This window comes from Oryx dammah, unplaced genomic scaffold (assembly GCF_014754425.2).
Source record: "Oryx dammah isolate SB20612 unplaced genomic scaffold, SCBI_Odam_1.1 HiC_scaffold_2, whole genome shotgun sequence".
Classification (NCBI taxonomy): Eukaryota; Metazoa; Chordata; class Mammalia; order Artiodactyla; family Bovidae; genus Oryx; species Oryx dammah.
In genome coordinates, this window is record NW_024070186.1 from 139,921,226 (window position 1) to 139,933,544 (window position 12,319).

Below are 12,319 nucleotides of genomic sequence, written 5' to 3' on the forward strand. Positions count from 1 at the left end.
GTTGAAAGTGTAAGAATTATGGCTGTAACTGTTGTCTAGATCTAAAAGTCACATACATATCAATAACCTATTGTAGATTGTTGAAAGTACCTCCCTAGTCTGTATAGGGGAGGGAGAACTTAACCTTTACCTGTTTTAGGCTTTGTACTGGAGTTCTGACACAAAGATTAACAAGAGAAAGTGAAAGTGAAGTCACTCAGTTGTGTCTGACTCTATTGTGACCGCATGGACTGTAGCCTACCAGGTTCCTCAGTCCATGGAATTTTCCAAGCAAGAGAACTGGAGTGGGGTGCCATTTCCTTCTCCAGGGGATCTTCCCAATCCAGGGATCGAATCCAGGTCTCCCGCACTGCAGGCCAATGCTTTACCATCTGAGCCACCAGGGAAGCCCAACAAGAGAAAAGCAGTTTATTAATGTGTATACCACACACAACATGGGAGACAAGTAAAGGCAAAGTGACTCAAAGTAGCTCCTTAGAACTATGACTTAAACTGAATTTTCAACAAACAGTAGTACATTTGTAGAGAAATGGTAGGACAAAGGGGACAGTTTTAGGATTCGAAGGGCGCCAAAGTGCGGGAAGGTAAATATATGCAGATTTCTCGGGTGTCCTTTCTGGACTTGGTAGGAGTTTGTTTCCAATAAAAGGAGATGTATCCTGCCTTTCAGCAGAAAAAGAGCTTTCTGCTGCTTATGAGTTTGGCTCTGATTAACTGCATTTGGCTGAAAATTATTTTCACGTCAAAGAGGCACATTTTGGAGTGATGGATTCTGGTTGTTTTCAACTTCTTTATCACCTAAATCTTTTTAGGGAAAGTACTAGTAATGAGAAGCGACCTATAACAAAGGTGGGATTCCCATCATAGGAATCCTTTTTAGATTTTTAGAAGTTGTTAGAAGTATTTATAAATAACTTACAGATATGATGGCATTAATAAATCTAGTACTTGAGTGTGGTAATATATTGGGCACTTCATCTCCTTTGAATTTCTGAGAATGTCAGTGAATAGTTTTAGGGACTATGATGCAGTATTATATGAAAACAGCATAGTTTCTGAAGAAGCAAACGGACTAGTTTGTAACCTAAAATAAATCAAGCTAGGATCTGACTTATGTAAAAAACATATCTGTGGTAGATAATCTGTGAGAGAAAAAAGTTTATACTGTTTATACATGTGGACAGATTTCATACTATGAGAAAAGAGTTCTTACTGTTATATGTACTTTATGTCTAGAATTTGTCTAACATCAGGAAAACAGATCATTGACACATGGACAAAAACTGAATAAAAAAAATTCAGAAGGAAATAATTGTTCTGAAAGAATAAAGTACAATGATGCTATAAAAATGATCAGGGTATTAGGGTCATTATGTTTAATGATTAGTGTGAGAGGGTATTTAATTAATGTAAGCACATAAAAAGAATTATTAGATCCAAAATTAAGTGCAGGCAGGAACTAGTAATGAATGTTATTACATCCACGTTGTTTCTATTCTATCATATGGGAAAAACTGAGAGAATAATGCCAACATTTAGGCTGAAGTAGAGAGAAGTGATAGATCGTGGATTAAGTTCATCAAATCTATCAAATACCCAGTTTTTGTCCTTAAAAATCTTTGGATTCTCTTATTGGATTCTGTGAGAATATGTACAGTGTATAACGAATCAATAGTTAGTACACAGTTTTAGTTAGGGATTCCAAACAATAAGTCCTGTAAAGGGAATGAGGATTTCTTCATGTTATGTTCATGTAGCAAGTGACACAGAAAACCATCCGTTAAATTTAAATTTACAATAATTTTTTTCAGTTTATGTCCAGATTTCATGGAATGCATGTATACTAAAAGTAATTATTTTTTATCTGAAATTCAAGTTTATCTGGCATCCTATATTTTATCTAAGCTTGTGAGAAATAACCTTACTAAATTGCAGCTAACCGGTTGATTAAAATACTGACTTTTTTTGCTTAGATTTCACAATCAAGGCTCTAGGAGAACATGGGATACTTTAGAAAAAGCAGGACTCTCCAAAAAAATAAAAAAAATAAAAATGCAGTTATTGGTGTGTGGCAAAGACTTATGTTTACTCCTCAGTGAGGTGTTAAAAGAGATAAATGTCAGTGCTGCTAAAGAGAGAATTTTCAATTAAGCTGACCTGTCTGAAGGAAGAACAGATACATATATACTTTTTGTGCCAAAAGAGAACCTTTCTGCTTTTTGCCAGTCATCCAGCATTGCTAAGTGTCCGTAATTAGAATCTGCCAAAAATGACTTCTTTGCATCATGCTGTAGTTGTGCCAAGCCAGAAAATGAAAGTCAGAAGTATCAGGATTTAGCTTGGAATCCAATAGGAAATTAAAAGGGCAACAGCAAAACAAACATAAAATAGCAGGGAGCCTAATTCTCTATCTGCGCCCCTTGATCTCCGATGGCTGCTATGTTCTGCAAAGTTAATCTCATTGGCCAGAGTCACATACTAAGACTGACACCATGGTCTGACACCATGGGCTGACACTAGGCATCCATGGCTAAAAGAGCATCTGAGAGTGGGCTTCACATTAAAATTTCATTGTTAAAAAGCTTTCTGCTCCTGAACATGAGTATGATGGTTCCCTGCCCCAATTGAATCTTTGGGTTGTAATCTAAAAGTTTAAGCAAATTACCAATATGACATCAAGCTAGAGGGGGTTAAATGGTTATTCCTTACTTTATAAACACATTGGCAATGAATGGGCAGACTGCATTGTCTGCCTTGAGTATATCAATAATGAATTTATTTAGTATTCTTGTTTAGTGATATGAGGTATAGGACCCATCCCAATAGTTACTGTGTACCTTCAACTTGTAGCCTCTAGTAAATTAGAATGTTTATTGTAGAAGTACTATTTTTCCATTCACTAATATATTTTGCATGTGAAGTGATGTTTATATTTTATTTTTCTTTTCCTTGAAGTATAAGCGACTTGCAATATTAGCTTCATGTCTACAATATAACGATTCAATATTTTTTATAAATTATAGTTCATTTAAAGAAATTATAAAATAATGGCTATGCTATTCTTTGCTATATAATAGATTATTTTATACATAGTAGTTTGTACATCTTATCCCATCCCCTATCTTCAGTTCACTTCAGTTGCTCAGTCGTGTCCAACTCTTTGCGACCCCATGAACTGCAGCACACCAGGCCTCCCTGTCCATCACCAACTCCCGGAGTCCACCCAAACCCATGTCATTGAGTTGGTGATGCCATCCAACCATCTCATCCTCTGCCGTCCCCTTCTCCTCCTGCCCTCAATCCTTCCCAGCATCAGAGTCTTTTCAAATGAGTCAGCTCTTCGCATCAGGTAACCAAAGTACTAGAGTTTCAGTTTCAACATCAGTCCTTCCAATGAACATTCAGGACTGATCTCCTTTGGGATGGACTGGTTGGATCTTCTTGCAGTCCAATGTAATCTCAAGAGTCTTCTCCAACACCACAGTTCAAAAGCATCAATTCTTCGGCACTCAGCTTTCTTTATAGTCCAGCTCACATCCATACATGACCACTGGAAAAACCATAGCCTTGACTAGATGGACCTTTGTTGACAAAGTAATGTCTCTGCTTTTTAATATGCTGTCTAGGTTGGTCATAACTTTTCTTCCAAGGAGTAAGCATCTTTTAATTTTATGGCTGCAATCACCATCTGTAGTAATTTTGGACCCCCCAAAATAAAGTCAGCCACTGTTTCCCCCTCTATCTGCCATGAAGTGATAGGACTGATGCCATGATCTTAGTTTTCTGAATGTTGAACTTTAAGTCAACTTTTTCAATCTCCTCTTTCACTTTCATCAAGAGGCTCTTTAATTCTTCTTCACTTTTTGCCATGATAGTGTGTACATGTGTGTGTATATATATATAATGGTTTAGTTGCTCAGTCATGTCCGACTCTTTGTGACCCCACCATGAGTAGTCCCCAGGCTCCTTTGTTTATGGAATTTTCCAGGCAAAATACTGGAGTGGGTTGTACTTTCTTCTCCTATATATACAGGTGTGTGTGTATGTGCATATATATATATATATGCATACATATATAGTTATAAATGCTAGAGAGTTGTTTTGGCTTAGATATTCTTGAGGGTTTATATTAGATAGTTGTCTATATAGCTCAAACATTTGTGTGAGATCTGGGCTCTCATGGTGTAGACTTGCTGCAGCCATTATTTATGTGTGTTCAGTATCTAATTTCCCTACATGAGTCTAGTAACCAGAGAGTGCCACCTTTTTCACTAGGGATTGGGTTAGAAACAGCCACTTGATTTTTTGATTCACACCAGAACCACTGGGCTTTTTCTTTGAGGCTGGTAGAGAAATGTCACTCCTACATGACCCTGAAAGCTGAAAATATATACCCTCAAGTTCCTCAGTCAGCACACACCCTGCCATATGGAGATAAGAGAAAAAGGGAGGTAGGAAGAGAAGGGTAAAGAATAAAGAGAAAGTGCTCTGGAAGCAGTTAATGTATCTAACAACAATACACTATTGGTTTTAATTTAGAGGCTGTTATATTTGTGGGTCATAAAATTAATCTAGTGAAGGATTAATTTTGTCTTCAACATTAGAATAAAGCAAATTAGAATAATTTAAGACATTAATTAAAATATTAATAGAATAAAAATATTGTTTTAACATTTTGTGGGTATATACATATATATGTAGTTTCTTAGGACTGTGAAATAGAATACATTTTACTTTGATTAGCATTCAAAGAAGTCCAGTGGTGAAGACATTCTATTTCTTAAAAACTAGTCTTTTTAATAATATAGGCTACTCCAAGTTTTCTCTCGTATCTACCTTCCATTTTTATTTTACTTAATTTAGTATTATAAATGCTTTATACACAATAACTCACTTAATCCTCCCAATGTCTCCATGTGGAAGGTATCATTATTGTCCCAAATATAAAGGTGAGAATCTTTGAATCCCTAAATGCCTTACATAAATCTTTAGAATGTTCATTATTTGTAATAAAACCAGATTTAACCAAAATTTTTAAATATTTTCAGTTTCAAAATTTTATTGTAATGTCTACCCAGAGACCCAATAATGTTTGTAGCTAAGATAAATGCTAGCTATATTTTTAAATGGGATATTGAATTTACAGTGGTATTATTTTATGTGATAATATTTAATTAGTTCATAAATACTTAAGGCTATTTGAAATGGGTCTGTGAATAAATCAGATTTCCTGTTGAAGATGTAGGGAGCATATCTAATTATTATCCAATGCCTTTGAATCACACATATAATATGAGCAGTTTATGGATAATCTAGCTAGTATGCATAGCATTAGAAGAAATGAAGACTATAAATGCTTATACTATTAATAATTCTTGTACTTGTATATGGTACTTTATGCTAGGCATCTTATATTCTTCATTTCAGAACAGTAATGAAACATAATAAACAGATTTACTGATTCACAGGCTTCCCTGGTGTCTCAGCTGGTAAAGAATCTGCCTGCAATGCAGGAGACCTGGATTCGATCCTTAGGTTGGGAAGATTTCCCTGGAGAAGGGGAAGGCTACCCAATCCACTATTCTGGCCTGGAGAATTCCATGGACTGTATAGTCCATGGGGTCACAGAGAGTTGGACACGACTGAGCAACTTTCACTTTCATGATTCACAAAACTGCTCAAGACTATGGAAGCAGTACATTAGCTGAAGAATTAATGTATAACACTAGATATACCAGAGTTCAAAATATATACTTTTCCAATTATAGTCTGCTGCACTTTTGGATATAAATTGGAGACCTGAACAAAAGGAGTAGAATGAAAAGTGCAGAAAGCATTATTTATATTCATTGAACATAAAAACAGACCTATCCAAAAATAAAGAACTAAGCAGAGATCAGGCCCACAAGATGTCTTCATCCTTTCTTTACATCTTTCTGTCTTTTACTGTGATCTTAATTTTCATTCACATTAGGTATACTGCCCTTAATTTTCCTCTTTAAAAGTCCTAGTTGCTTTTAACAACATCAAATTATGATGACTCCCTTAGTGCCTTCATGGCTTTAAGTATGTTTTACTGCTCTGAGACTTGCAGGGCATAATTTAAAGCTAAAATTTAACTTTTTAATCTCTTTTTGGTTCAGTAAATTTATTGCATATGAGAAGTTAAAGAATAATAGGAGAAATAATTCTCCAATGAATTAATAGCATAGTATCACCTTACCAGATTTTCTAATCTGTAGGGCTCAGCTAAGCAGGAAGGGCCAAGGGAAATGTAAGCAGTGGTAGGGACAGTTGTTCTACCATGACAGTGAAAAAATATGGCATAACTGCTTGTGACAATGCTCATTGCCATCATAATGGAATTGCGAGATCAACTGGAAAATATTTAAACATGGTCATGCAGATAGACTTCTTAAATAAAGGTTTAGAGTTTAATATGTCCTGATAACTGTAGCAAAAGTATGCCTCCCTGTACAAAACCCAAACTTAGTTCAAGGACAAAGTTTATGTGCTTACTGAAAATCATTTGCTCTCCACACACTGGGATGATTTGGGAGAATGGCATTGAAACATGTATAATATCATATAAGAAACGAATTGCCAGTCTAGGTTCGATGCAGAATACAGGATGCTTGGGGCTGGTGCACGATGACCCAGAGAGATGGTATGGGGAGGGAGGGGGGTTCAGGATTGGGAACAGGTGTGCACCCGTGGCAGATTCATGTTGATGTAGGGCAAAACCAATACAGTATTATAAAGTAAAATTTAAATAAAAGAAAACTAAAAAAAATAAATAAAAGTCATTTTAAAATTAATTTCAAGACTGCTAGAAAGTAAGGTGAGTTAGGCAAGGCATGAATATATACTGAATGTAAAGACTTGAGGTCAGGATATTCCGGAGATATTTGTATCTATTGTTCAAGCTTGAATGGGTATTTGCATATGTCTTCACACACTAGAGATGTGCTAGATGAATTTCAGCCATGTGGATTTGAGCTGACTATTGTGAATAAGATTCTGTCTTCTAGCATTAAATCTGAGAGGGAGAAGCTGGCAGTAAACAAGTGGCTAATGGGAAAATAATTGATTTTGACTACATACTCATTGTTCCAAAAAAAAAAAAAAAGTTAAGAAACTGAAAGGAATATGTTATAGCATAAAATCAAGAAGAATTGTCCTAAAAGTTTCATGACTTTAAAAATATATCTTTGAAAATGTAGTACAGGAAAGAATCTACTTAGAAAATGTAGTACAGGAAAGAATCTACTTAGAAAATGTATGCTTTGTGATTGGTTATAAAGAGATAACAGTATGTGTTTTGGTGTACATACACATACATACAAGAGGCAAGAAAGTGAGAAAATACTCAAAAGATAAAACATTAGAGAAAGCATGGATTTAGGGAAGTAATTTACCATTACCAAAGCCCATCTTCTGGTGCATACACATACTTTTATGACTTGGAATTTGGACACTGATAATCCTAAAGTACTGCTTATTAGAAATAAAATATCTATCTCACAGGCGTAAGATAGAGAAAAGTGCCCATCTCAGCTTTAGCTCTGAATAAAGAAAGGGGAAAGAAAAAGAACTAAATGTCTAATTGCATGGCTCTTCTCAAATAGTTCTGGGACTAGAATTTATACCACACCTGCTTCCAGAAAAACATAAGTAGGTAATTTGATTTAAATAGACTTCAATTAGGTAGTTCCTCTGTTTCCCTGGGAGAAACAAAAGCAAAATTTGCCTTCAGATCTCAATAAATTCCCATGAAAGTGTTCACAAATCATAGATTCAAATAATAAATCTCAAAGCACATGTAAAAAAACTCACCATTATAGGGCTAATGGAAACGCTAAACAATCCCCTGAGCTAACAGATATTGAAATGATCATAAATAGAAATAAAGTTTATTTTAAACAGTCTTATTATTTAAAAAGTAACCCAACTGTATTTTGCTCAAAAGAGAGTAAATGCACTCAGCCAACATGGTGATGTTAAATATGTTATACTCAATTAGGAGGGCATTTGGTAATATTTAATATCATGCTTAATTATAACATGTATGTTTCTATCATATATCCATGTAATACTCTAAGAGACAAATATTTCGCTTGGAGTTTTTAATCTAATGATAACATTGTTCATTAGGTTTTTTTGTAATAAGAAAATCACAGTATTATTTTACAAACACTGTAATTTGAATCATACAAAAGCTACCAGAGTAAACTATGTATGTCAATAGAAAAAAAAAATAGAAATATAAACCAAATAAGACTATAGCTAAGTTGATATAAGAAAGTTAGACAAGCTATATATAATATAAAAATATATATATCAGTACATAATGGTAAAATATTTGGTTCCAAAAGGAAATATAATAACATTAAAGAAGAATGTGCCTAACAGCTTGAAAGTAGATAGAACAAAAATAGACAGCATTCTAAGAAGAAATCAATCAGAGAATTAAAGATTTGAAGAACCCAATTAAGAGATCTACTCTAATGAACATATATGCACAATTCACAGAGTAGCTGGGGAGTATGCATTGTTTTCTATAATTCACAGCATATGTAAAAATTAACCTTGTAATAGTAAAGACAACTTCAGTGATTAAGAAAATGTGGTAATAGATCCCTCTCTGACCATAATGCAATTTAGAAGTAAATTTAAAAAATAGCTGAAAAATAATTTCAAAAATAAAACACACTGAAACCAGGTACAGGTAAAACAATAAACCAGAGGGAAAATTAGAATTTATTTATATTGGATTGTTGGCAAAAAATATATGTAAAAACTTGTAGAAGTATAATTAACAGGATAGTTTGTTTTATGTTTATTTAGAAAAGTCCATGTTAAGTCTTCAATTTAAGAATTTAAAAATGGTGTAAGACAATTAAGGTCAAACATAAGAGTTTAAAAAAGAGAGACTAAATTTTAAATTTTTGTAATTCATAATCTATTAAAATTGACCAGCTTATGACCACACTGAGGATGAATGATAATTAACAGCTGAAAAGAGACAAGCTAAAGGTGTATTAGAAATACTAAAAGTTAATGAGATGATACAGTAATAAAATTTGCATTAGCCAATATGAGAAAATTGCTTTAAATGGAAATTATTTAAGACTGCTGTCTGCATGAGGGGGACAAGTTGGTGAACACTATGTACTCATTAACCCAAAACTGCACAATGCAGTCTGCTGAGATCTTGGATTGAGGACCCGTCTGCCCTGGGAAGATAGGACACACAGGTAAGCAGCTTATAATGAGATGTTACCCTGTGACAAATCAACTTGGTGGTACCAAAGGACTGGAAGGGAAAAGACTAAAATCAAAACTGGAAAAAGGATAATTGTTAGATAAAAATTGAAAATTCCATAAGTCACTTAAAATAGATAAAATGAATAAACATTGATTCATCAAAAAGTTATCATACCCAAATAAATTTAGTAATGAATATATATACCAAATATTCAAGAAGCAAGAAATTTTAGCTTTCAGAAACTTGTTTGGAGTATTAAAAAAGAACAGTACTGGATATCTTTAAACAATTTTATGAATCTCCTATAGATTTGAATCAAAAACTTTAGAAGAAATTATAGGCTAATGTACTCATAAATTTAAAAAATAATAATAATATTAAAAAATAGCAGTCATTTAAAACATAACGCTTCTCTCATAATTAAAAATTGGATATTCTAAGATTCATTGATATAATTCTTTAGATTAGAATATTAAAGAAAATCATGTTTATGTCAATGGATTTAGAGAACCATTAGGTTATATTCACTTTGATTTATTACTGAATAAAAGAACACTGTGTAGGATGATAGAAGTTTTTTATTTTAATCTGATAAACATAAAAATTTACAAGTATTATATTTAATTGAAAAAATTTTTAAAGTTTCTTAACAAAATCAGGAGCAAGCAAAGTACATCCACTGATTTTCTTATATTCAGCCTTTAGTAAATAGTAGCAAGTAAGTAAGCCCAAAATAAAATACATCTTGTTGAGGGGAAAAAGTTAGATGTTGCAAAGTGAAGAGAAATTTATAACACAGAAAACCTGAAAGAATCTTCAGTCAGATGATTAGAATTACAAGATTTCAAGCTATATTAGTACAGCATAAAGGTGATATAATATTTATTAATCAAACAAATAAACAGAAACTCTGGTTTAATTCATGCATTCAAAATTTATGCTTGCCCATGCCATGTTTGATCTTGGCACAAGAGACTCATTATATTACATCATCCAAGCTGTGATTCAGTGACCCAATTGACATAGTCTTGGAATGCTGTTAATGTACACACCAGAACTCTACATCCCCCAAAGGGAAGTAGGCAATTATGCATACATATTAATTTAAAACAAAGATATACCTTCCTGAAAAGTGACACATGTATTTTGCATTCCATGTTCTGAGATCTTAGAGGTAAAATAATTATGAAGTGATTTTTGAGTCTTATGGCTCAATACAATTCATATGGCTGTGATATTTTACAAGCCTCCAGATGTTTCAAAGCCACACTTTTGTATTCATTAAATGAGAATAAAATGTGTTATGACCTTACCAGGATTGCCATGTCATATATTATTTTATCTCATTTTTATCTATCTCTGTCTTATAAAGCTTTTATAGCAAATATAGGATATATGCAGAAATAATTTATGTATTGTAAAGATCTACAGAGACAATAAAATGATATGCAATGATACAAAATGATATATTCCTCAGAAATGCATATCTATGACTGAGTTCATGATTCCAAGTATTAACAAAGGATCAGTGGAGATAAAATATAGATATTGTGTAGAATAAGAATGATAAAGACTCCCTCACTGCTATCCACCCCAACTCTACCTACAAAGAACGTTATAGAAGGCCTCAGCTAACATTGGGGTTCAATCCCTGGGTTGGGAAGATACCCTGGAGAAGGAAATGGCAACCCACTCCAGTATCCTTGCCTGGAAAAGCTCATGGACAGAGGAACCTGGTGGATTGCAGTCCATGGGGTCGCAAAGAGTTGGGCATGACTGAGCGACTAACACACAACACACAAGCTAACATTACTTAGGGCTGATGTTCTAAGAAAAGTTTAATGTAGATGAGGCATTAGAAGTAATTCTAAGCCTTGCAGAATGTGTAGCTCAAAAAAAAAAAGGTAAGAGTGAGAGAAGTATTTGAGCAGTAAGGGAATGCTGGAAATCAAGAGGGACAATTACCAAGGCTGTGTTGGTAAATGCTGACTAGCCCAATGTGGCTGAGGGATGCTGTTTGTAAGAGGGAACCATGAAGTAAAAAACTAGAATGATGGTGTGAAGACAGGCCTGGGGTCTAACAATGAAGGTCTTTAGTTACACTCAGTATAAAATGTGAAATCATTGTAGTTTTGGTTTCCCTAGTGATTAATGAATGAGCATTTCTTCATATACCTGTTGGCCATTTAGATGTCTTCTTTTAAGAAATGTCTAGTCAATTCCAATTCCTTAGCCCATTTTTCAATAAGAGTGTTAGTATTTTTGCTGTTGAGGTTTAGGAGTTCTTCGTGTGTGTGTGTGTTTGTGTGTGTGTGTGTGCATGCATGCACCTGTGTGCTAAGTCAATTCAGTGGTGTCCAATTCTATGCAACCCTGTGAACAGTAGCCCACCACCTTCCTTTGTGCATGGGACTTACCTGGGCAAGAATACTGGAGTGGGTTTCCATGCCTTCCTCCGGGGGATCTCACCAACCCAGGGATCGAACCCATGTCTCTTATGTCTCCTGCATTGGCAGATGGGTTCTTTACCACTAGTGCCACCTGGGAAGCATATATATATATATTTGCTTTGTAAATTTTTTGTCTATTGGAGTACAGCTAACGGTGGTATGTTAATTTTAGGTGTATAGCAAGTGATTCAGTTATACATATACATGTATCTATTCTTTTTCAAGTTCTTTTCCCACTTAGGTTATTACAGATTATTGAGAGTTCTCTGTGCTATACAGTAGGTCCTTGTTAGTCATCTATTTTAAATATAGCAGTGTGTACATGTTAATCCCCCTACCCTTTTGAGACTGTTTATCAGGTACATGGCTTGCAAATGTTTTCTCCCATTCCGTACATTGTCATTTCACTTTGTTGTTTGTTGTTAATCAGTCACTAAGTCATGTCAGACTCTGCAACCTCATCAACTGCAGCACACCAGGCTCCATGGTCCTTCATATCTCCTGGAGTTTGCTCAAATTCATGTCCATTGAGTTGGTGATCCCATCCAACCATCTTATCCTCTGTCATCCCCTTCTCCTCCTGCTTCCGATCTTTCCCAGC